Source organism: Cervus canadensis, chromosome 7 (assembly GCF_019320065.1).
Source record: "Cervus canadensis isolate Bull #8, Minnesota chromosome 7, ASM1932006v1, whole genome shotgun sequence".
Classification (NCBI taxonomy): domain Eukaryota; kingdom Metazoa; phylum Chordata; class Mammalia; order Artiodactyla; family Cervidae; genus Cervus; species Cervus canadensis.
The window spans coordinates 67,436,487-67,463,300 of NC_057392.1; the positions used below are offsets into that span (position 1 = coordinate 67,436,487).

General features: G+C 36.3%; 1 protein-coding gene across 8 annotated transcripts in view; it reads right to left on the reverse strand.

The window, feature by feature from the left end:
- Window positions 1-26,814, reverse strand: part of NAALADL2 (N-acetylated alpha-linked acidic dipeptidase like 2) — a 1,484,447-nt gene that overhangs the window by 966,730 nt on the left and 490,903 nt on the right. The window lies entirely within an intron of this gene.

The window sequence follows — 26,814 nt, forward strand, 5'->3', positions numbered from 1 at the left end:
CCAAAGCATGATATTTTAGGAATACAAATAGAAAAATGGCAGTCTCTGCCCCAGAGAGCTCACACATTAATTAGACAAAAGCAGACTTCTAAATAAGCAGCCGCAATAAAGGGACTCAGAAAAGTGTTCAGTGTTGAAACAAATAGCAAGCAGTCAGCTCTATCTGGGAGAGACAGCAGACTTTGGCGTGGTGAAAGGTTACATAGACGGTGTGATACACAAAATGAATAGGTGTTTTTCACATGTCAGGGAGCTAAAAGATGTCCCAGAGAAAGGTAGCTACATTAGCAAACCGCATATGCACTGGGAAATTAGTTTGTCAAAGTTATGCAGACTTTACAAATTGGGGCACGAATTAATCAGACAGAGATAAAATCCTAGACTTTCTACCTTTCTTTCTCCCCATTGATCTAATTTAGACACACTGATCTTCAAAGTCATGCTTATTCAAGTTGAATTTCCATATTCATCTTTTCACCTTGAAAACAGCCAATAGAATGAAATTATTTATCTATCCCAGGTGGCTCAGTGGTAAAAATTCCGCCTGCCAAGCAGGAGATGCAGGTTTAATCCCTGGGTCGGGAAGATTCCCTGTAAAAGGAAATGGCAACCCATTCCAGTATCTTGCCTGCCTGGGAAATTTCACTGTCACAGGAGCCTGGAGGGCTACAGTCCATGGGGTTGCAAGGAGTTGGACACAATTTAGCGACTAAGTAACAGTAACAACTCATCTGTCACTTCTTAAAATTAACATGCTATTCATTAAAGATTCCTAAGCAACCCTAAAAAAAATCAAAGAATGAAATATTATATTGGCCAATGGCATATTTCTTGGGCTGAACTCATACAGATGCAATCAAGTAATAACCTTACTTTATTTCACCAGTTTAAAACTTACTGTTGGGTCTTCCTTCCTGGCTTCTAGATGCTATTTTGGGCAAAACTCATAGCTTATGTTGTTTTAGGGTTGAATAAGCATCATACTAAGTGAAGTCAGACAAAGAAAAACAAATATCATATACTATCACCTAGATGTGGAATCTAAAAAGATACTACAAAAAAAAGAAAAAGATACTACAATACTACAAATAAATCCACTTATAAAACAGACTGGCAGACTTCAAAAACAAACATAGTTACCCAAGGGGAAAGGTGGGGGGAGGGGTAAATTAGGAGGTTGGAATTAACATATATACATTACTGTATATAAAATAGATAGTCAACAAGGACTTACTGTATAGCACAGAGAACTCTATAATAACCTATATGAGAAAAGAACCTAAAAAGAATGGATATATGTATATTTATAACTAAACCACTTTGCTATACACCTGAAACTATCACAACATTATAAATCAACTATATGCTAATATAAAATAAAGATAAAATTAAAAAGTAATAATAATAAATAAAAGTCATTGTCACTCTGACTTCCCTCCCAAAAAGAATTGTATAAAAAACTCTTTTTAGCATCAAAAAGTCCAGTCTAATCAAAACCAAAACATGTATCTCACAAACTACGACAAGCTTCTTGCCTTTCCCTAGCTGAGGTCTGGCCTTTTCTTAGCTGGCAGCAGAGAGAAGGAGAGGCTTGATTTGACTTTGTTATTCCCCTGGTCCTCTGTCCTCGTCTCCTTCAGGCTCCTTGTGCTATTTCCTGATCTCACAGCATAGAGGTGAGAAAAAACGATGAGAAAAGTTTGATGTCTCTCCCACGTGGCTGGCATGTCTCAGGGTCACCTGAGCCCTCTCTTTGGAGGTCCAGCTTCTGAGACTAACACCATTCTTTAGAATGAGGAAAGGACATTTGTCACTTCTATTCTGTAGCCTAAGCTGATACTATCAGCAAAATAATAACATCAGTAAAAGCCTATTAGACATCCTTTACATGTAAAGTAACAGAGCAGAGAGAGGCACCACAAAGAATGAAGCTACAGAAAAAAAAAAGGAGCAAAACTGATGAGAACCAATAAAGTTCAAACCTCAAAAAGGAGAAATGACTTTTGCTGAGAAAAGTATAAATTCCCCTTCATCATTTCCTTTGATTCCAGAGAACTGCTATCAAATATTACCCTGCACTGTGGCTCAGATGGCAAAGAATCTGCCTGCAGTGCAGGAGACCTAGTTTCCATCCCTGGGTCAGGAAGTTCGCCTGGAGAAGGGAATGGCAACCCACTCCAGTATTCTTGCCTGGAGAATCCCATGGAAAGTGGAGCCTGGCAGGCTGTAGTCCATGGGGTCACAAAGAGTAGGACACAGCTAACACTAAGGTCACCTTGTTAATCCACACGTGAATTCTTAGATCCTTTTTCCACTTTGAAACTGTGTCAGAAGACTCTCCTCTCATCCTACTCCGTCAGGACCTCCAGCAGAAAAGGACCTCAGTCCAGTGAGTGAAAAAGTGAATGTGAAAGTGTTAGTCACTCAGTTGTGTCCCACTCTTTGAGAGCCCATGGACTATAACCCGCCAGGTTCCTCTGTCCACGGAATTCTCCAGGTAAGAACAGGGGTGCTCACTAAAGTGGGAGAAACACTGGACGAAACAAACTGTTATCCTCCAGAGCAACCTGCCTCAGAAGCTCGTTGCTTTAGGCTCTAGTAGCTCTGTTTTTCTCTATTTGACTTTTCCACTCTTGTCCACATACCACTCGCTCTAGCAAAGGCATGTATAAGTCAACCAGGCAATATTTGTTCAGTCATTGTCTCTGTTTGAATGCTATCCTCATCTGTTTTCTATAGGGAATGAAGACAAAGAAGTGGCTGATCCCTAAGTAAATTCCTTATTAGATCTTCAAACCTTTCACTGCTTTCCAGAACTTAAGGGTAAATTTGAAGAGAATATCCCAATAGACATCTGTTGTTTTAGAACAATGAGAAACCCTCAGGGTCTTCAGTGAGAAAATCAGACTGGAAACCAGATTCAAACTTGTTTTATTTGGCACTAAATGTGAAAAAGATTGTTTTTAAAATAATTGTGGAAATTGGTAGCATCTCCTGATATGCTACACTTGTCAACTTTTAAAATCTGTAGGGAATTATATTTGTAGTTTTATTTCAAGGAAAGGTTATGTATAAACAGAAGACAATGGCAAAACTGATGGTCTATGGAGGTCATCATTTTTCACTGTACCATTCTCATTACTCATTGCCTAGAAAGGCAATGAATTTTACCCTTTGAATTATATTTAGATTCATGGTGTATTTTTATGAAGAGTCTTTAAAAAAAGATAAATAGTATGATACTGTTAAGGGATGTAGAAATTTCAGAAATCAACACTCACCACAACTGAATCTACAAATTCAATGAATTACCCTGAAGACACATACTGCAGCTCTTAAGTTAGACAAACCTTCATTACATATATAAACTTTTTATGAACTGCTCAGTGACAGATGAGTGACAACTGTCACTCAGGTCATCAACTCTCCCATTCACGTTGTACTAGGCAAATCTGCACATTCATATGATTTTAATTTCTTGATTGTGTTCTTCGATCTTTATGGTCCTTAAATGTCATTCAGGTGATTATTGTAATAAGAGAACAAATCTACCAGAAACTGTATTTCACTATTGTCCTACAAACCATGGCTTCCCTGGTGGCTCAGAAAGTAAAGAATCTGCCCACATTGTGGGAGACCTGGGTTTGATCTCTGGGTTGGGAAGATCCCCTGGAGAAGTGAATGGTTATCCACTCACAAAGAATTGGACACAACTGAGCGACTTTCACTTTCAAGACTACAAACTCAACCAAAAAGTTAGTATCCAGATGGCTTGACCTCCTCCAGTTTTTTGATAGGGTCTCCTGATATCTATTTACCAGTATTATCTAAATGTGACTAAGTCCCATTGTTAATTAACAAAATGGAGTTTTGGTCAATTACAATATAATGCATCCTCAATATAGTACAGCTTCCATTTAATGAATTAATTCTTATGCAAATTTAACCTTTAATGGAGCTACAAACAGTTGCATTCAAGTTGCATCTGCATAATATTTCCCAAATGGTTTAAAAGAAGTAGGGGTGGAAAACAATTAAATTTTTTTGGTAATTAAAATGTCCCTAACATTGCATGTTAGGCTCAGTACAACTCTCCAATGTCTTATTTATTTGTTTTGCAGTACACACTCAAACTACATGATTACGACAGAGAGCCTGATCCCCTTCAGTGATGTGCTGGAAGGGACATTGCAAATAGGACTGTTGCTAAATGGACCACATCTAATGGGGTCAAAGCCCCTGATAGGACGTGCCAAGGCCATATCTAAATAGACTCCAAGGAACCATGACATTAAAATTCTACCTGAGAGCTTTTCTCTAAACATGATTGTGTAAGAGAGTTAAAGCCTTGTTAATAATTTAGCTTTAAGTACTTTAATTTCCCTGAAACCTGGCCACTGGGGACAAAGTGTATATGTCTGTTTATGTTTGGTGTTTATCAAGAAAAAAAAATAATTAGAAAATGATTAATGCTGCTTATACATCATAGGATTAATTCCACTTAAAAATAATAGAAACATAGAGTAGAGATACAGCTCTCCTCTTGCTGTTGTGAGAGTGATGTGGTAACCTGCTCCAGAAGAAAGCTCACCAGAGAGCCTGACACCCAATGGGCACTCCATGAGGGTTTCCTGAATCAAAAGACTGCCCAAAGTCAAGGCTCATGGGAATGGATATTGTTCATCGATGATGTGTAGTACATTCGTGGCTGACTCCTTCCACCCTAATCACCAACCAAACTTATTTTTGTTGTTTCACATTATACACAGAAATTAACACTGACTTTGGATTGGTGCTGGAGAAGAATCTTGAGGGTTCCCTGGACTGCAAGAAGATCAAACCAGTCAATCCTAAAGGAAATCGACCCTGAATATTCATTGGAAGGACTGATACTGAAGCTCCATTATTTTTGGCCACCTGATGCTGGGAAAAATTGAAGGCAAAAGGAGAAGAGGGTAGCAGAGGATGATATGTTTAGATAGCATCACTGACTCAATGGACAAGAATTTGAGCAGACTCTGGGAGATAGTGGAGGACAGAGGAGCCTGGTGTGCTACAGTCCATTGGGTCACAAAGAGTCAGACATGACAGTGACTGAACGACAACAACATTGACTTTCATCAAAATATTTGCAAAATGGCACCATGAAAACACAGTAGAAATATCCAATTCCTAAAGCACAAACTCCCTAGGTGTGGTGATTTTGTTTTGCTTTCTTATGTGCTTCTAGTGCCTAGGACAGTGCCTGACACATAACAGATACTCAATAAACATTTATGGAAGGAAGGAAGGAAAGAAGCAAGGGATGGAGGGAGGAAGGAAGGAAGAAAAGATGGGATCGGAAGAAAAGAAGAATGATATGAGTCCTAATGATCTGCTTCTCCACATACTTTTTTTTCCTTCTTTTTAACCAGGAGGCAGTGTGGTATAACATTTGACCTTATAAATTCTGAAACCAGATTACATTTGAATCGTACCTCTTCTGCGTATTAGTTATTTGGCTTCACATATTTCTGAACTTTTTTTTTTGCCTCACTTTCTACTTCTGTAAGAATGGAATCATTATAATAAGAGTAACTTTCCACAGGGTTGTTGTAAGGATTAAATGTGAAAATATATTTAGCAGCATTAAATGAATATTATCTCCTACTATTATGATCTATTATCAATCTCCCTTTAGGAGATGACTCATTTCTAAAGTGATGTATTATTTATCATCCTCACTAAGACACTTTTGAGAGTGAAAGGGGGAGGCACTAACATGATTAAAAATCATCAATTGACCTACTTCAAGTGTAAACTGGGACAGTACCAACCAATCAGACACATATGGTTCTGCTACTTGCTGGCTAAACCTGATACCAGACAGACATCCTTATTCCAAGACCTAGACTGAAATATTTAGCAGAAGCTTTTACAAGCAACACAGTAGGCTCCAACTTAGAAAGTTAAATACAGTGGGCACAAATCAACCACCTCAACAGCCTTCTTAATGTCCTCCCAAAACTATGTTCCAATCAAAATGCTCCTCTCTACTACTTGGGTATGTCTCCATTTCCCACTCCATTGAGGCCAGGGCTCATCATTTCTAGTAAAGTGTGGCTCAGCCACAATAAATGAGCCTACCAAACTCAATAGTGAAGTCCAAATACCCCTGGCTTTATTCTTCATTAAATTATCTCTGAGATGATATGGAAATTACTGTCACAGGCATTTTCTATTTAAAATGTGGGGATAAAACAATTGGCTTGAACTGTAGTCTGAGAACTGTATATCAGATCAGAATGTCTAACGCAAAAAGAGCTATGATGGGAAATATTGATTCACTGGTGAAATAAGCACTTACAGGGTGCATTTGAGGTGTTCAGTGCTAGAGAGTCCATGTACAGAAGACAAAGACTTTTTTCAGATCTTATAGAGAAAATGAGTGCAATGTAACATGATAAGTACCACGCCAGAGGGGGAACAAATTATTGAATATAATAGTGGTACCACAAAGTAGGATGTGAGGGATCTGTGATATCAAAGAAATAATATTTGAGGAATCTAAACAAGAAAATTTCACACACACACACACAAAATGTTTGATTTTGGGCCCTGCAGACAACTCTGAGTTTGCTAAAAGAATTAAATATGGGAAGCACATTTGAGAAAAAGTCTGATGAAAGACATAGGATTATGAAAAATGATCTTAAATTCAAAAAAGTAAAAATAGTTTGATATGCTTGTAACAAAATGTTTGAAGCCGAGCATAACAAGCAATAAGGCTTTGGATCAATCTGGATTCTTACTAGACATCACTAGTTCTAAGGAAGAAGAAACTAGGGAAAAAAGAATGTGATAATAGAAAGATAACAGCTAGCAAATACTTTAAAAATATTTTGCAGCATTTTTGCTAGATACTTTGAGGTAACAAAGATGTAACACAATATTTTGATTACAGCACTTAAAAGATATCTTCATACCAAAATTAAAAGAAAAAGAAAAGCTACTTAAGTGCAATTTTGTTTTATTACCTAAAACTCTCCTTTAACTTAACTTGAGATATGTAGCCTTCATATCCACTATCAACTGAAGAAAAAAAATTTATAAGAAGAGGGGAAGGAGAACACAGACACTTTATTAGTATCAGCATGAAATACCCTTTCAAGTGTAACTTCCTTCCACAGCCTTAGAGACAATGAATCCAATTAGTATTTTTTCCCTTTTTATTTCGTCATCTCAACTGGGTCAAACATGTTAGCATATTGATTTACAATATCAGCTTGAAAACTGATACTTAGTAAATCATTTAGAAGGTTGACCCTAGATTGTTGTCCTAATTGGAAAAGATAATCATTATTACTTTAGACATTTCAGTCATGCCTTCTGAAAATCACATTCACGCCTCAACTGAAAGTGACTTGTTAAGATATATTTTTACCCGTTTTGAAGAATTTCTACATAAAATAGAGGCGTTAAAGTCTTCAGTTCAGGAAATTATAAAATTTGAGATTTTAAATATTATTTTATTTTTTTCATATAACATTCTTTTTATTGATTACAGTAGAAAAATGAAGATGTATAAAATTGTCAAGTTCACTATCAACACATTGGTATATCCTACTCTTTTCTTTAATATCCTTTCTATATCCTTCTATCTTATAGTTATTAAATAGAGAGGCATGTATATACATAAATAGATAGATACATAGATGGATAAAGAGCTATAGACAAATATACATAGCTATTTGACACAAATGGTAGTATGTTATATATTGTTTTATAAAATGCTTAAATTTTACTTTCATTGTGCCCGTTTTTCATTTTATTAATTATTTTTCTACAACATCACTTAATAACTGCTAAAGAAAGAAAGTGAAGTTGCTCAGTCATGTCCAACTCTTTGCAACCCCATGGACTGTAGCCATGGACAGACCAGTTTTCTCCATCCATGGGATTTTCCAGGCAAGAGTACTGGAGTGGGTTGCCATTTCCTTCTCCAGGGAATCTTCCTGACCCAGGGATGGAACCCAGGTCTCCCACATTGCAGGCAGACGCTTTATCCTCTGAGGCACCAGGGAAACCCTGATAACTGCTAAGTATGCCACATAAGGAATACAGTATACTTTAATCCTTTATGGCAGCATACTGCCCATGTGGTTGACAAAAAAACAAAGTTGTGTACAACCTTGATATTTAAGGAAATACTTTCTAGAATTTACAATTAACTTAAAAAGGGATTTAGAGTCTTTAAGAACACTACATTAGAAAAATGTGAAAAATGTCAAAGACCAAACTTTAAAAGGATCTTTGCTCTCAAGAAAAGAATATTCAATTACTTTCCAACTCAATGTTTTTTGGGTATGACAAAACCCACTGTAATAAACAGTTACATGGTGATGGTGGTTTAGTCACTAAATTGTGTCTGACTCTTGCAACCCCATGGACTGTAGCCTGCCAGGCTCCTCTGTCCATGGCATCTCCCAGGTGTTTTTGATAGCAAAATATAATAATAAAAATCAGTTAATTAAATTAGCCAAACCAAGCATGTTTCAAAGTATTTGTAGACAATCAAAGTTAGTGGTTTTCAAAGCTTAGCAGACATAAAAAAAATTTCAGGGGAATTTTTCAAAGATTCATGCTCCCAAAATATACTCCTTTCCCCCATAATTCAGATTCAGTTAAGTCTGTGGTGAAACAGGATATTACATTTTAATCAAGTATGCTAGATCAGAAAACCAACAAGCTTTTCTCTTTAAAGAATCTTATAATAAATAAATATTGTAAGAGGGACCTAATGAAACTTAAAAGCTTTTGCACTACAAAGGAAACTATAAGCAAGGTGAAAAGACAGCCCTCAGATTGGGAGAAAATAATAGCAAATGAAGCAACAGACAAAGAATTAATCTCAAAAATATACAAGCAACTCCTGCAGCTCAATTCCAGAAAAATAAATGACCCAATCAAAAAGTGGGCCAAAGAACTAAACAGACATTTCTCCAAAGAAGACATACAGATGGCTAACAAACACATGAAAAGATGCTCAACATCACTCATTATCAGAGAAATGCAAATCAAAAACCACAATGAGGTACCATTACACGCCAGTCAGGATGGCTGCTATCCAAAAGTCTACAAGCAATAAATGCTGGAGAGGGTGTGGAGAAAAGGGAACCCTCTTACACTGTTGGTGGGAATGCAAACTAGTACAGCCACTATGGAAAACAGTGTGGAGATTTCTTAAAAACTGGAAATAGAACTGCCATATGACCCAGCAATCCCACTTCTGGGCATACACACTGAGGAAACCAGATCTGAAAGAGACACGTGCACCCCAATGTTCATCGCAGCACTGTTTATAATAGCCAGGACATGGAAGCAACCTAGATGCCCATCAGCAGATGAATGGATAAGGAAGCTGTGGTACATATACACCATGGAATATTACTCAGCCATTAAAAGAATTCATTTGAATCAGTTCTAATGAGATGGATGAAACTGGAGCCCATTATACAGAGTGAAGTAAGCCAGAAAGATAAAGACCATTACAGCATACTAACACATATCTATGGAATTTAGAAAGATGGTAATGATAACCCTATATGCAAAACAGAAAAAGAGACACAGAAATACAGAACAGACTTTTGAACTTTGTGGGAGAATGTGAGGGTGGGATATTTCAAAAGAACAGCATGTATACTATCTATGGTGAAACAGATCACCAGCCCAGGTGGGATGCATGAGACAAGTGCTCGGCCTGGTGCACTGGGAGACCCAGAGGAATCGGGTGGAGAGGGAGGTGGGAGGGGGGATCGGGATTGGGAATACATGTAATCCATGGCTGATTCATATCAATGTATGACAAACCCCACTGGAAAAAAAAAAAAAAAAAAAAAAAAAAAAAAAATAAAACTTCTAAATCTCCAAAAAAAAAAAAAAAGAAAAAATAAATAAATATTGTAAGAATAAATACTATAAACTTTGGTGTTCTCCGTCACATTTATCTTTGTCTTGTCTTGTTTTTTGTTTTGATTTTTATACATCTTAAAATATGTAAAAACTATTTTAGTAAATTGGGCTATACAGACTCTAGGCAAGAATTAGTCTATCAGCTGTCGATGGCTGGCCCTTGCACTCAATGATTCTGAAGAGGTCATGGAATAATAATTTGAGAATCTCTACTGAAAACCAGTGCACAAAGAGGAGCCCACAAAACGTGTGAGTGGGGCAGCTATAACAATGTGCTATTATTTTGTACAAATTAGTACTACTGTTGTTCCACACTTCTTCTGGTAGCAATGAGACATTTTTTTCTGTTGCCTGCTTAGCTACTATAGTTAAGCATTGTTTTGTTTGCTTTTTTTGGCCAGGTTCTAAAGAACAGAACAATGATCATGTGTACAATGAATTGTAAGGTGATACTAGCATCCTCTGTGAAAGGTACAACGCAATGGCATTGTATGTTGATGCCACGGTTCATTTGAGATGTTGGTTCTGGTCCAGATTCCAAGATTATTGATAGAATAAAAATCAGGGCAGTGCAAAATACATTAAGAAGAGCCAATTATGGCTGATTATGAGCTTTGCTTTTTTCTATCAATATAGAAGACTGTATTTTCCAGTGATGGCTATAAAAACATTTAATATCACCCATGCTCTTCTGACAATGTGATTTTGACACTCCTACTATTGACAAGTAGTGTCAGTGACGACTCCTTCCATTCCTTGAAATTGGTAAGACTTGTAAAAATGGCAGAAATGACATTATGTGAGTTCTGAGGCTAGGTAATAAAGGCAGTGAAACTTCAACTGGCTTTCTGGGGACATTTGCTTCCAGAATCTTGCTGCCATGCTGTGAGGATGCCCACAGGAAGAGACCATGTATAAATATTCCAACTGACAGCCCAGGTCAGGACTCCCAGCATCGACTGTCAAATATACCAGTGAAAATACCTCTGGATGATCCAGCCTCCAGCTGTTGAGTCACCCCAACCATCAAGTCTTTCCAACTGAAGCCTCTGACATGATGAAGAGAAGAAGTCATTTCTGCTACACCCTCTCCAAATTGCTGACCCACAAAAACCATGAGAGGTAATATAAAATTTTATTATTGTCTTAAGGCACTCAGTTTGGAATGATTTGTTGAGCAGTGATAATAATTAAAACAGCAAAGGAGACAAATATATCCAATGACTTTGATATAATCAGTAACTTTGATAAGTTTAGGTCATTAAAAAATAGATCTCTACATGGGAACATATGACCATGAATGTGTGCATGCATACTCCACTGACATTTTAGGAAACCCAAAGATAACCTATATATTTTTTTAAGAAATTAAATTTAGTTGAGGGTTTAGTTGAGTTGGCAAAAACTAATAATATGTCAAGTCCCATATGTCAAAAGTGGCAGATGTCTAATTAAATATAAATATATCAAACGTAAAAATAGCATTCCATAGATATATTTACATCTATATAGATACATAAAAATTGAGTAATAGTTATTAAAATGGCAGTTTACCAAAATAAAATATATTATTAGTGAATAAAACTCAATACAAATCTTTATAATACAGGCATATCTCCTTTCATTACACTTTGCAGATACTGTAATTTTTACAAATTGAAGGTTTGTGGCAATCTTACAATAAGCAAATCTATTGGTACTATTTATCCAACAGCATATACTCACATGTATCTCTGTAACACATTGGTAATTCTCACAACAATTTAAATTATTATTATATTTGTTATGGTGATCTGTGATCAGTGATCTTTTTTGGTGTGCCTTGAATTGTTCCCATGTAAGACACCAAATTGAATCTATAAATGTTGTGTGTGTCCTGTCTTGCCACTTCCTCATCTTTCTTCCTCTTCATAAACCTCCTTGCTGCCTAAGATAGAACAATCTTGACATTAGGCCAGTTAATAACCCTACAATGACCTCTAAGAGTTAAAGTGAAAAGAAGTGTCTCATGTCTCTCATTTTAGTCAAAAGCTACACATGTTTAAGCTTAGTGAGAAAGGAAGCTACGACTCTTGAACCAAAATAGCAAGTTGTGAACACAAAGGAAAATTTTTTGAAGGAAACTAAAAATGCTACTCTACTGAACACATAAATGATAGGAGAGCAAAACAGTTATAACAGTAATTATCGCTGATATGGAGAAAGTTTTAGTGATCTGGATTAAAAGATCAAGCCAACCCTAACATTCACTTAAATCAAAGCCTAATCCAGAGTAAGTCCCTAACTCTCTTCAGTTCTATGAAGACTGAGAGAGATGAGAAGCCTACAGAAGACAAGTCTGAAGATAGCAGAGAATGGTTCGTGGGGTTTAAGGAGAGAAGCTATCTCTATAACATAAAAGTGCAAGGTGAAGCAGCAAATGCTAATGTAGATGCTGTAGCAAGTCATCCAGAAGAAGACAGAGGATGAGATGGTTGGATGGCATCACCAGCTCAATGGACATGAATTTGAGCAAGCTCCAGGAGATGGTAAAAGACAGGGAAGCCTGGTGTGCTGCAATCCATGGAGCTCCAAAGATTTGGATTCAACTGAGCAACTGAATGGCAAAAGATAACTAATGAAGGTGACTACACTAAATAACACGTTTTCAAAGTAGAAAAAAAGATGCCATCTAGGGTTTTCATAACTAGAGAGGAGGTCAATGCCTGGCTTCAAAACTTTAAAAGACAGACTGACTCTCTTGCTAGTGCCTAATGCTTCTGGTGACTTTAAGTTGAAGCCAATGTTCATTCACTATTCCAAAAATCCTAGAGCCCTTAAGAATTATGCTAAATCAACTCTGTCTGTGCTCTATAAATGGAAAAACAAAGTGTGGATGACAGCACATATGTCATTTGTACAACATGGTTTACTGAAAATTTTAAGTCCACTTTTGAAATCTACTACTCAAATAAAAAGATCCCTTTCAAAATATAACTGCTCATTCACAATGCACTTGGTTACCCAAGATGGAGATGTATATGGGATGAATGTTGTTTCCAAACCTGCTAACACAACATACTCTGAGGCCCTTGAATCAAAGAGTAAATTTAAATTTTAAGTTTTATTACTTAAGAAATATATTTTGTAAGGTTATAGCTACTATAAGTAGTTATTTCTCTGCTGGACGTGGGATCTGGGCAAAGAAAATTGAAAATCTTTTGAAAAGGATTCACCATTATAGATGCCATTAAGAACAGGCATGATTCATGGGAAGAAGACAAAATATCAACTTTAACAGGAGCTTGGAAGAAGCTGATTCCAACCCTTATGGATGAAGGGTCAACACTTCAGTGGAGGAAATAACTGCATATGTGGTAAAAATTGCAAAAGAGCCATAATTAGAAGTAGAGCCTGAAGATGAGACTGAATTGCTGAATTCTCATGATACCATGCTAATAAATGAGAAATTTTTTTCTTATGGAAGAGCAAAGAAAGTTGTCTCTTGAAATAGAATCTACTGCTAGTGAACATACTGTGAAGATTATTGAAATAACAACAAATAATTTAAAATATTACACAAGCTTAGTTCCTTTATAAAGCAGTGGCAGGGTTTGAGAAAATTGATTCCAATTTAGGAAGAAGTTCTACTATGCATAAAATGTTATCAACAGCATTGCATGCTATAGAGAAATATTTTGAAAGGAAGAGTCAATGGATAAGGAAATTTCATTGCAGTCAAATTTTAAAAACAGCTACCCCATATTTCAGCAACAACTATGTGATAAGTCAGTAACCATTAGCATCCAGCCAACAAAAATTGCATTTCTTCCATCAAGCCAGAATAAAAATAGTAACTCATGATGACTCAGATGATGGTTAGTACTTTTTAATTAAGATATACATTTTTTTTAGATATAATGCTATTGCACAATTAATAGAATACAGCAGAGTATAAACTTTTATATGCACTGTGAAACCAAATATGCATGCGGCTTGCTTTATTGGGATATTTGCATTATTGTAGTGAGATTGATTATATTCTTTGCAGCCAAAGATGGAGAAGCTCTATACAGTCAGCAAAAACAAGACCGTGCGCTGACTATGGCTCAGATCATTAACTCCTAATTGACAAATTCAGACTTAAACAGAAGAAAGTAGGGAAAACCACTAGACCATTCAGGTATGACCTAAATCAAATCCCTTATGACTATACAGTGGAAGTGAGAAATAGATTTAAGGGACTAGATCTGATAGACAGAGTGCCTGATGAACTATGGACAGAGGTTCATGACATTGTACAGGATACAGGGATCAAGACCATCCCCATGGAAAAGAAATGCAAAAAAGGCAAAATGGTTGTCTGAGGAGGCCTTACAATTAGCTGAGAAAAGGGGAGAAGGGAAAGGCAAAGGAGAAAAGGAAAGATAAACCCATCTGAATGCAGAGTTCCAAAGAATAGCAAGGCGAGATAAGAAAGCTTTCCTCAGTGATCAATGCAAAGAAATAGAGGAAAACAATAGAATGGAAAAGACTAGAGATTTCTTTAAGAAAATTAGAGATATCAAGGGAACATTTCATGTAAAGATGGGCTCAATAAAGGACAGAAATGGTATGGACCCAACAGAAGCAGGAGATATTAAAGAGGTGGCAAGAAGACACAGAAGAACTGTACAAAAAAGATCTTCATGACCCAGATAATCACAGTGGTGTGATCACTCACCTAGAGTCAGACACCCTGGAATGCGAAATCAAGTGGGCCTTAGGAAGCATCACTACGAAACAAACTAGTGGAGGTGATGGAATTCCACTTGAGCTATTTCAAATCCTAAAAGATGATGCTGTGAAAGTGATACACTCAATATGTCAGCAAATTTGGAAAACTCAACAGGGGCCACAGGACTGGAAAAGGTCAGTTTTCATTCTAATCCCAAACAAAGTCAATGCCAAAGAATGTTCAAACTACTGCACTCACCTCACATGCAAGCAAAGTAATGCTCAAAATTCTCCAAGCCAGGCTTCAACAATACATGAATGTGAACCTCCAGATGTTCAAGCTGGATTTAGAAAAGGCAGAGGAACCAAAGGTCAAATTGCCAGCATCTGTTGGGTCATCAAAAAAGTGAGAGAGTTCCAGAAAAATATCTACTTCAGCTTTATTGACTATGCCAAAGCCCTTGACTGTGTGGATCACAACAAACTATGGAAAATTCTGAAAGAAATGGGAATACCAGACCACCTGCCCTGCCTCCTCTCTGTATTTCCATACAGAGAAATTTGTATGCAGGTCAGGAAGCAAAAGTTAGAACTGGACATGGAACAACAGACTGGTTCCAAATCAGTAAAGGAATACATCAAGGCTTTATATGGACACCCTGCTTATTTAACTAATAAGCAGAGTACATCAGGTGAAATGCTGACCTGGGTGAAGCACAAGCTGGAATCAAGACTGCTGGGAGAAATATCAATAATGTCAGATATGTAGATGACACCACCCTTACGGCAGAAAGTGAAGAAGAACTAAAGAGCCTATTGATGAAAGTGAAAGAGGAGAGTGAAAAAGTTGGCTTAAAGCTCAACATTCAGAAAACTAAGATCATGGCATCCAGTCCCATCACTTCATGGCAAATAGATGGGGAAACAGTGGAAACAGTGAGAGACTTTATTATTTTGGGCTCCACAATCACTGCAGATCGTGATTGCAGTCATGAAATTAAAAGACACTTTCTCCTTGGAAGGAAAGTTATGACCAACCTAGACAGCATATTAAAAAGCAGAGACATTTCTTTGCCAACAAAGGTCCATCTAGTTGAAGCTACTGTTTTTCCCTTAGTCATGGATGGGTGTGAGAGTTGGACTATAAAGAAAGCTGAACACCAAAGAATTGATGCTTTTGAACTGATGTGTTGGAGAAGATGCTTGAGTGTCTCTTGGACTACAGCAAGATCCAACCAGTCTATCCTAAAGGAAATCAATCCTGAATATTTCATTGGAAGGACTGATGCTAAAGCTGAAAGTCCAATACTTTGGCAACCTGATGCAAAGAACTGACTCAGTGGAAAAGACCCTGATGCTGGGAAGGATGAAGGTGGGAGGAGAAGGGGATGACATTGGATGAGACGGTTGGATAGCATCACCAACTTGATGGATGTGAGTTTGAGTAAGCTCTGTTGGTGATGGGAGGGAGGTGGTGATGGACAGGGAGGCCTGGCGTGCTGCACTACATGGGGTCACAAAGAGTCAGACATGACTGAGTGACTGAACTGAACTGAACTGGAACTGAACCCATATCTCCAAGGTTTGCCTTTAATGACTTAGAAGCAACTGACAGCAGAATATATATATATATATATATTTGTTTGTTGCTTAGTCGGGTTTGACTCTTTTGCATCCCTATGGACTGTAGTCTGCCAGGTCTCTCTGTCCATGGCATTTCCTAAACAAGAATACTGGAATGGGTTGATGCCATTTCCTTCTCAGGGGATCTTCTCCACCCATAGATAAGAACCCATGTCTTCTGCATAGGCAGGTGGATTCCTTACCACTGAGCCACCAGGGAAGCCCATAATATGTGTGTGTGTGTGTGTGTACATATATATATAAACATATAAATATGTTTATCATGTATGTGTTCAGCTTTTCAGTCATGTCCTACTCTTTATGACCAAATGGACGGTAGTCCTCTAGACTCCTCTGTCCATGGATGTCCATGCAGAAATACTAGAGTGGGTTGCCATTTTCTCCTCCAGGGCTTCTTCCCAACCCAGGGATTGAGCCCACGTCTCTTGTGTCTCTTCCACTGGCAGGCAGATTCTTTATTACTTCACCACCTAGGAAGCCCTATATATTTATCATATATATCATATATTACTATTTATCTGCAATGATAATTCCAAAAAGCTCTGGAAACTAGAACACTAAAGAAAATATGATTTAAAAGTTTTAAGACTTTTTCTAAGAACAGTAAAATTGTAAAGGAGAGTCATTAACATCATTCCTAAATTCCATTTCCATTTCATTCTATTCCACATTTTGCTTATATCTGTTCTTGAGAACAGTATCTCCCAGGGAATTTTTAGAAATTCAAATTTCAACAGCACCGTTCCTTACCATAATCAGCATTTAAGAAAGGTATTGTTAATCTTAGAAAAAGGTCATATTCAGATTATGCCTATAAATTTGATCAAAGTGAAACCATTAAATAGCAATCTTCAATTCTGCTTTTCTGGGAAGCCTTATAAATTTCCCCTTGCAAGGGTTGGGCTAACTTAATATGCAATCATGTACAAAGAAAGTATTCATGTTGCATTTGAAAGAAGAAAATGTTCAGAGATGCTTTTAACCTACAATCTGGTCAAAATAAGTACGACATAGAGAAACTGGCGTCATGTGTTAGAGAAATCATGCATTTGACCCTCCTGGAGGTAAATGTACTGTGATAAGTGATGGTGTTCTGTCCATGCACATGGCAGTTGCTCCAATTAAGCACAGTTCTATATCAGGGATTTTATATGATGGTGAGCTGAGGTGAAGGGTTATGTAAGTGATGGTTCTATCTCCACAACTTTTGAATGTTTATTTTTATTAAGTCCATAACTTAACTGCAGTTCAATTTGCGAAGAAATACCTACATATTCAATGTGAATAGATATAAAACTGCAAGAGTGTAGAGTTTACATTGCATGTCAAAACCTGTTCGAACTAGAAGAGACTTAAGTGTACTCCTAATTTCATACCTATCTCCTTTCCATCTTCCTTCTTCCTTCCTTCCACCCTCACTTTTTCCCCTCTCTCCTCTCCTGACACACTTCTTTCTTCCCTCACCCTTTACTTCCTTGTTCAACAAGTGTGAAAAAAAAAATCAGAATCACAAAAAAGGTTCAAATCCCTGTAAATGAAACTGATTAATAAAAAAGTTACTATGTATTAGAACACACACATTACTATATACCATACCATGTGCTGTCCTAAATGTTTTATCAAATATTGCCCCAATTAATTCTTAAAACAGCTCTATAAGATAGGCACTATTATTGTCTCTTTTTAATAGATTAAAAAATTGAGACATACAAAAGTTAGTTTTCCATAATGACATAGCTAGGGATTAGGAAAACAGGATTCAAATTCAGGCAGTGTGACTCTAAAATCTGCCCTCTTTACCATTTGTTCTATTAATGAAATTTTTGTCAAAATTTTTACTTAAGCCAAATACACAGTAATTAACTAATTTTATAAAATGGCACTCAACTGATAAACATTAAAGTCAAAAAGGAAGTACACATAGCTTAAATTCTTGTAAGGCTTTGGAAACCTGGAAAACATCCAAGAAATGCAGGCAGAACCAACCCAGAGAGAGTTTTTGAGATTGCTACCAATGTTTTTACTTCATTCTGAAGAATATTTAGAGAGTAAGGAGGAAGTCTTCAAGAGACCTTCTAATTCATTATTTTAATAAAAATAAAATCCTCATTGTCCATAAATTTCAGAAATTTTAAGGCTAGGTCTTCCAATCACAGAACAAGCCATGTTCAATACCCATTTATTCAGTCTTGAATGTCTAGGTGTACAAGTGTGCCAAAGGTTTGAGAACTCTATTAAAGAATATGTTTCACAAACTTCAGTGAATCCAAAGAATTTGGGCCACTGGGACTTTAACTTCCCCGGTGGCTCAGTGGTAAAGAATCCACCTTCACTGCAGGAGACCCAAGTTTGATCCTTGGGTCAGTAAGATCCCTTGGAGAAGGGCATGGCAACCCACTCCAGTGTTCTTGCCTGGAGAACCAATGGACAGAGGAGCATGGCAGGCTACAGTCCATGGGGTCACAGAGTTGGACATGACTGAAATGACTTATCATGCATGTGCAACATTTTTTTTTTTTACAAAAGTGTTGTAACTCATTCTGCTGTCAAATTTCAGAGATTCAGGATTAAAATGTTAAATATGGAAGAACCTCAGATAATAGGCAGTGCAGCAGAGAAAAAAAAAAGTGGCATCAAAAAGATCTAAATGAGAACCTCTCCTTTTGCATTTACCATCCCTCATGCAAGATAGCTTTGGTAAGCCTCTTTTTCTGTAACATGATAATACCCATGTTGACCTTGTAAGTTAGTTATGAGGATATTATATTGGAAAATGTGGTTGGCCCAGGGTTTAGTGTACATAGGATTTTCATTAAGGCTTGTTTATAAATAAAGTTGGGCTTCCCAGGTGGCAGTGGTAAAGAATCCACCTGCCAATATAGGAGACAGGAGACACAGGTTCCTGCCTGGGTTGGGAAGATCCCCTGGAGAAGGAAATGGCAACCCACTCCAGTTTTCCTCCCTGGAGAATCTTATGCACAAAGGAGCCTGGTGGGCTACAGTCTGTGGGGTCCCAAAGAGTCAGACTCAAAGCGACTTAACACACACATAAATAAAGTACTGGAGACCTCTATAACTAGTGCTGGTAGGTATTGCATGATCTTTTCAGATCCCTGTTTTATGGAAATACAAAACCCCAAGAAACACCGGATGTGCTTTTACTTTAAACAACACATTACCATGAAAATTACATTTAAGTGAACTTATAGCAAATAATTTCTAAAGAAATATACATATATAAATATATTTAGAAATACTTTTCTACTCCAGAAAAAGTAGGCTATATCTATGGAACAAATATTTGTCTATGGTATAAAAATAAGCTGAAAATTAAAATACTCATATAAAGAGAAATTATCTCTGAATTTTGCAAATATTTGCCTATAATACAAGTTCAGATTTTTTAAATTAAATGATTCTCATATAAGAAAAGGTTTCAAAACCAGCCTTCAGACACAAATCATAAGCCAGCAGGAGATCAGTGGTAGTTAGTAACTATTATATGCTGGCAAGTTGCTTAGCAACTCCAGAACTGCAATTTTTCAGGCTTTTTTTTCAGCTTAGAAATATTTATTGAATACTTACTACATGCATGTTGCCAAGGAGAGATACAAGCAACGTCATGGAGGGAATATTATTTTTATCATTTCCTCCTATGACAAACTGACTCGACGCAGTTTGATAACTTGACTATAGCTAAGAAGAGAAAAATGAAAGAAACTGATTTTGAAATCCAGCTAGACGGCCCCCTAAAACCCTGCTGTTCTTTATCCTATTTTCTACTGATAAGTCCTAAATCATGCCTTTGGAACCAAACCATAGCCTGTCCTACAGTTATGGAACTGTTTCATTTTTATGCCAATTGTAATACCCATGAGGAATAGAGACCCTACTTCAGCTGTATTTTTAATTCATTTTTCTAGAATAGCACTACTCAAAAAGAGTTGTAAAAAAAAAAAAAAGGGATGGTAATTTTTGTACTAGTCCCTAGTGAAATAGGTACAGACATTGAAATTGCTAAAATTTTAATGACAATTTAAATGCTTTTATGTCTCTTGAACTTAATGATAAAGTGTTTGGGTCGCCATCTATATATTTCATTTTTAAAGCCAGATTTCTATATCAATACCTCTTTTTAATTTTTGTCTTTTAAATAAGGATGGGATTAACACATACACAATATTTTATATAAAATAATCAACAAGGACCTACTGTATAGTAGAGGGAACAATATTCAATATTTTATAATAACCCATAAAGGAAAATAATATGAAAAAAATTTACATATATATATAAAACTACATGTATTTATACATATATAAATATGTATATGTATATACACACAAACATATATCTGAGTCACTATTCTTTACACCAGAAATTAACACAACACTGTAAATCAACTATACTTCAATTAATCAATAGGGGGATTTTATATAGATTTCAAAATGAAAAGTAAAAAGTAAATAAAAATTTCAGCTTTGGGGGGTATGTGAAGAACACTAGCCTGCACATTTGAATCAGTTTTGACATATGTATGTAACCATGAAATCATCTCACAATCAAGATAAACATTTCTCTCACTCCTACAAGTTGTCTTCTTCCCGTTTACAAGCTATTCCTCTCTCCAGCTCCATAGATAATTAATCACAGATGGATGTGACTATGTTTCACCAAGAATAATTGGGAAAAACAGGCATCAGGATGGATTTGGTCTGTGATCTGTAGTTTGATAACCTCTGCTTTAGAGTCATTCCATTGTTCTTGAAAAGCATTTGAAAATGATTTAAAAACAAAGGGAGAAGCAAAAACTGTTGGATTTTTGGTCCTAAAATTATGTGGAATCTGATTAAAGTTTTGCTGAAACAATCCTAATAAGAGTTCAATTTCCATTTTGGAAATGAGCCTTTAGATCAGAATCTTGTTCGGGTTTAACTTTATCAAGTGATGTTTAGAAATCATAGCAGTTAAGTAGATCTTATTACAGTTGCTCAATTCTCAAATTCATTTATTTTTTATTTTATTTAAAATTAGCTACATTAAGTATATGACTCTACACAGAGGAAAGAAGTCATGTGAATTTTATAAGAAAATATTCAGTGTCCAGGGGATAGGTATTTTGGACTCTGAATCAATCAAGACCACTATGAGGACTAATTCTTCTCTGATGTACAAATAGAATACAGAGTAAATAAACCCCTTGATTTTTCTGAAATGGAGAAATAGTATTTAAAAAAAAATACTAGTTGACTAAAACTAGTTGGTTCCAAAACACCATCTCTGTGAAATAAGAAACACACATATAAGAATGTTTCTGTCCCTATGTCCCACCAAGTATTCTGAAATTGTGGACAGTGAACACTCGCCCTTAGGCTTAAATTAATCTTAGTTACAAAAATATTAATTAGCTTTTTAACCATTAGAGCAGTTTCCCTCAGACTATATTAATCACAACATCAGGTTATGCAGCATTGCTTTTCTGTATATTGTTTTTGCAAAATAAATAATTACTGCCCTATCATCATTATGGGAAAAGAAAGGCAGAAAATGAAAAGTAGCAATAGCATGGCAATGATGCAAAAATTCTATCTCTATTTTTTAAGTTTTCTAGAATTATTAAAATTTCTAGATCCCTATTAATTTTATGCTTCTGCAAATACACACACACACACACACACACACACACACACATATATATGTTAGAAGAAGTTACTATAAAATGAGATTCAAGTAGAACACCGTCCCTTAACTTGCTGGTGTTTAGTTGCTAAGTCCCAATGTAGTCATGTCTGACTCTTTTGTGACCCCATGGACTGTAGCCCACTAGGCTCCTTTGTCCATGGGGTTTCCCAGGCAAAAATACTGGAGTGAGTTGCCATTTCCTTCTCCAGGGGATTTTCCCAATCCAGGGATTGAACCCGTGTCTCCTGCATTGGCAGGTGGATTCGTTTCCATTGACCCACCAGGGAAGCCCCATTCCTTAACTTACATTACAGTTTTATTTACCATTATCCAGTTTGTACACCACCCAAGACATATATAGGGTACTCACTGGAAGAGTAAGCTTAAAAGAACACAACAAGATAACTAAAAGTGTGCAACTGAAAACCCTACGTTTATTGTTACTCAAAATTTTCAAGTCACAAACTACATGTGTGCATGTGTGAGTTTGTGTGTATATGTTACAAAAGTTAAAAGTTCCCCAGGGTATTTTTCCATATTACCTTCACCACTACCAATGAATTGTAAATTTTGAAATAGGGGATCAAAAAAGTAAAAGATCACAGTATTCTATAGAAAGTAATATAAAGCTTTGTTTTTCCTCCTAGTTGGTAACACTTTATGTCAAACATACATAAATCAGAGTATTTATTATGAACCATAATTTCATTCTGGGGCTTCTCTGGTGGCTCAGCCAATAAAGAATCTGCCTGTAATACAGGAGACACAGGTTTGATTCCTGGGTCAGGAAGATCCCCTGGAAAGGGAATGACAGCTCACTCAGCATTCTTGCTCGGAGAATCCCACAGAGAGAGGAGCTTGGTGGGCTACAGCCACTGTTACAGAGTAACAATAAACATGGAGTTTCCAGTTGCACACTTTTAGTTCTCTTGTTGTGTTCTTTTAAGTTTTCTCTTCCAGTGAGTATCCTATATATGTTTTCTGGTGTAGCCCTCTTGAAGGGTCAGACACCATGGAACAATTAAGCACGCACACAGTCATATTTTCATTCTACATGACTGTGAGAAAGTTTGATGCATCTGCTATAGATACTCAACATCTACCTGGACAACTACAAGATCATCCCTTACTAAGACTGTTTCAGAGTCACTACTTCAGACAAACACTTATTCAGTTAGAATAATACTGTATGTGCAAGTAAGTAGTTTTTCAGTTGATATTCCAAACTCTATCCGAATAATCATATCAAATTAACTTTACAGATAATCCTTTGAATGTGTGGATCTTTTCAGTTTTAGAAATATCTGAAGTTGAATAAGCTAATACTATAGAAATGGAAAAGCAAGACCTTAATCTTATGTGAGGCAGAGCAGTGCATTTGCAGTACTTATTTAAAAAAAAATATAGTGTTCTTGCACAGTGCATAGATTACATGACTTTGTGTGGGCATGCCTTTTTACAAACCTTATCAATGCTCTACCAAAAAGGATGGCAGATAAAAGACTTGAGATCATGAAACAACACCCTGTATATTCTTACTACCATATTCTTTGAACTTTATTTTTTATTACATTTTAGTTTTTGTTTCCACCAGGTTGTACATTCTTTGGAACAAGGATAATGTTTTTCTTTTCAAGAACTATTTCCTTAGTGCCTAACACAATGTCTATCATAGTTGATATTTAATAAATATTTTGAATGACTAAACAATATATCATAAAACTGACAGAATAATATCTCAAGGTTTGTCATATTATTATTTTTATTAAATAAGAAATTGAAAATACTTTTGAAGTAGTCATTTATAACTCTAGATTGAGTTTCCCAAAGTGCACTTTGAGAACTACCAAAAATAAATCTATCTGGATTAACAGTTTAAAGTGGGTACCTCTTATCCATTTTATACATAATCCATCTGAATTACTTGGTTATGGTATAAATTTCTCTCTCTCTGGGCATATGTATGTGTGTGTACATATGTGTATGTGTGTATATATATATAAATATATACATATACATTTTAAGAAAAGAAAACTCCCAAGAGCTTCAGTTGTGCACTTAAGACTAAGAAATCTTACTGTTGGTGCTAAAAGTAGTAGGTATACTATTATTGTTGCTGTCAGTAGTACTAGGACTAGAAACAAAGGTAGTAGTAGAAATGAATAAATAAATATTTGTTGAATAAATGGAGTGAATGAATCATTAACTGTCACACACCTATGTGTCAGAAAGCTAAGTAGTTTATGACACATTTAGTTAAGATAGTGTCTTAATCCTTAATGCATCTGTAACATGTATTTACAATTAATAATATTTATTACAACTTCAGGGATTCCCTGGTGACTCAGATGGTAAAGAATCTGCCTGCAATGCAGGAGACCTGGGTTCAGTCCCTGGGTTGGGAAGATCCCCTGGAGAAGCAAATGGCAACCCACTCCAGTATTGTCGCCTGGAGAATCCCATGGACAGAAGAGCCTGGTGGGCTACCACCCATGGGATCGCAGAGAGTCAGACACGACTGAAGCGACTTAGCACACACGCACACATTACAAGTTCAAAGATTGGGAAACAGATTCAGAATGGTTAAGAAACCTGCCTAAGGTCAAAATATCATAGAATTGTAAAGAAGTTTAATAAATGGCCAAGGCTATAAAACATTTTTAGTGCTGGCAGTCAGTTCTGTTTAATTCAGAAGTGCAAATGCTCTTCACCTAATTATATATCAGAATGCAGGCAATATGTCTATTCCGTGTATTCAATTCTGTGTATCAATTCAGTGTCACCGAAAGAAAACATATTCATAGAATTTGGGAGTTTGGTTCTCTTTAAAAATTAAAGATACCCTAGAGCAAATATCTTTGAAAAACATCAGTTATTCTGACTCATAGGGCCAAATGAATGTCTACCTAGAGAAGATACAGACATACAGACATAGCCAACAATCAAACTTCAATTGAAGTATTTTAATGGCTTTTTGTGTTGTTGTTAAGAGTTCATTATATAAATAATTTCACCTGAAGAAAGAAACTTTGTAATGAAGCTTTGAAAAAAATACAATAGTTGGTCTAAAATCTATGAAAATTGACTAGATGTCAGGATGTACACTGAGAAGACAGATTCATCTTTTCAAAAACCTGATGTAGTTTAATAATTGAATGCTCTCAATATCATAAAGAGACTCCCAGAAGAAACTGAAAGACCTATTTGTAACAGGAATTCATGAAACAGAGTAGCTTAACATAGAGAAAAAATTTCAATTATCAAGGATTATGGAAAGAAAAGTGTGTCCACAACATGGCAGGAAAGGCTAATTGTAGAAAACTGAAGTGAAAGTGAAATTTAAGAATCATAGAAAATTAAATTTCCAAATAATTCCTTCTTCAGAGAAACTACTTTATTATTTAATAGTAGTAGCCTTACTTAGAAGAGCAAATAGTCACCAAGGTTCAGCAGAAACAACAGGCAGATAATCTTTTCTATTACAAATTTCAAAGTAATACATTCAAGACATTACTCCAAAGGTGATATTGAATATATAAGTCATAGTCACAACATTAAATCTTGGGAATTTTAAGCAGTGGTAAGTTTTATGCAGAATTCACCAAAAACAGAGGATTCTACAGTATTTTGTTACTTACAAACCATGCCAATGGAGCATGAGAGACACTCTAGTATACAGCAGGATTTATTAAGTCAGTGGAAAGTTAAGAAAGCCCAGCAATTCTTCAATTGGTACTGGGGTAATATGCCCAATGACTGTTCATTTTAATATCATTAAATTTCAGTAGACTTAATTTCTATTTCAATCTCCTCTACCCCATATCTTTCTTAGCCAGCGGTTTCCATACCTCAAAAGATACAGAAAAATTAAACCAGGATGATCGAATAAAGTAAATAAGCTAATGTTTGAAAATAGAGGAAATTAGCCTGGGCTTTCTGTGTTGCTGCTACTGTCTTGATTTTATAGAGTGCCACTAGGCTCATTATTAGAGTGAGAACATCTAATTCAGCTTCGGCAGTTTCTTTGTTTTGATGATGTGATGGTGCCTGGTTAATGATATGCTGTTAGATGTATCCTAACTGGTAATGCAGCAACTCCTGGGGAGAAGGCAATGAAACGTTATACTCTGCAGTTCTGGTGAAAGAGACACTGTAAGCGGCACTGCATGCCTCCATCAGGGGTGGAAATTACAAATATAATTTTATGTCTTTAAAGTTTCCAATAAATTGTAAAGCTTTAATGTTGGTGAGCATGATTAAAATACTACTAAAAGAAAAACTCATCTCAGCACACAAATTCTGGCACCACTGGATTGATTTCACCTCTTAAAAACACATCACCATTGTTGAAGCTATTTGAGCTTCCTCAATCATTTCTCCATGCTTAAATAAGTCTAAACTTTTGAATTACACAATTCAAGGTGAAAATAGATAACAAAATCATCATGCAGTAGGAGTCACCTTATCTCACAGACTAGCAATTTATTCAGCCTTAATTCCTCACAAGGCTTCTCTGGTGACTCAGCAGTGAGGAATCCACCTGAAATTCAGGAGACCCAGGTTTGATCCCTGGGTCTCCTGATCCCCTGGAGAAGGAAATGGCAACCCACTCCAGTATTCTTGCCTGGGAAATCCCACAAACAGAGGCGCTTGGTGGGCTACAGTCCATGTGGTCATGAGAGTCAGACATGAGGTAGTGACTAAAGCACCACCACCACACCAATTCCTCACAATGCAGGAACAAGTGAATCTCGTTTCCACACCTCTTCCTTAACACACTTGCAAGAATTGTCCACTCTATTCTTATCAACAATCTCCTTTTGGCCTGAGTATTTTTTAAAA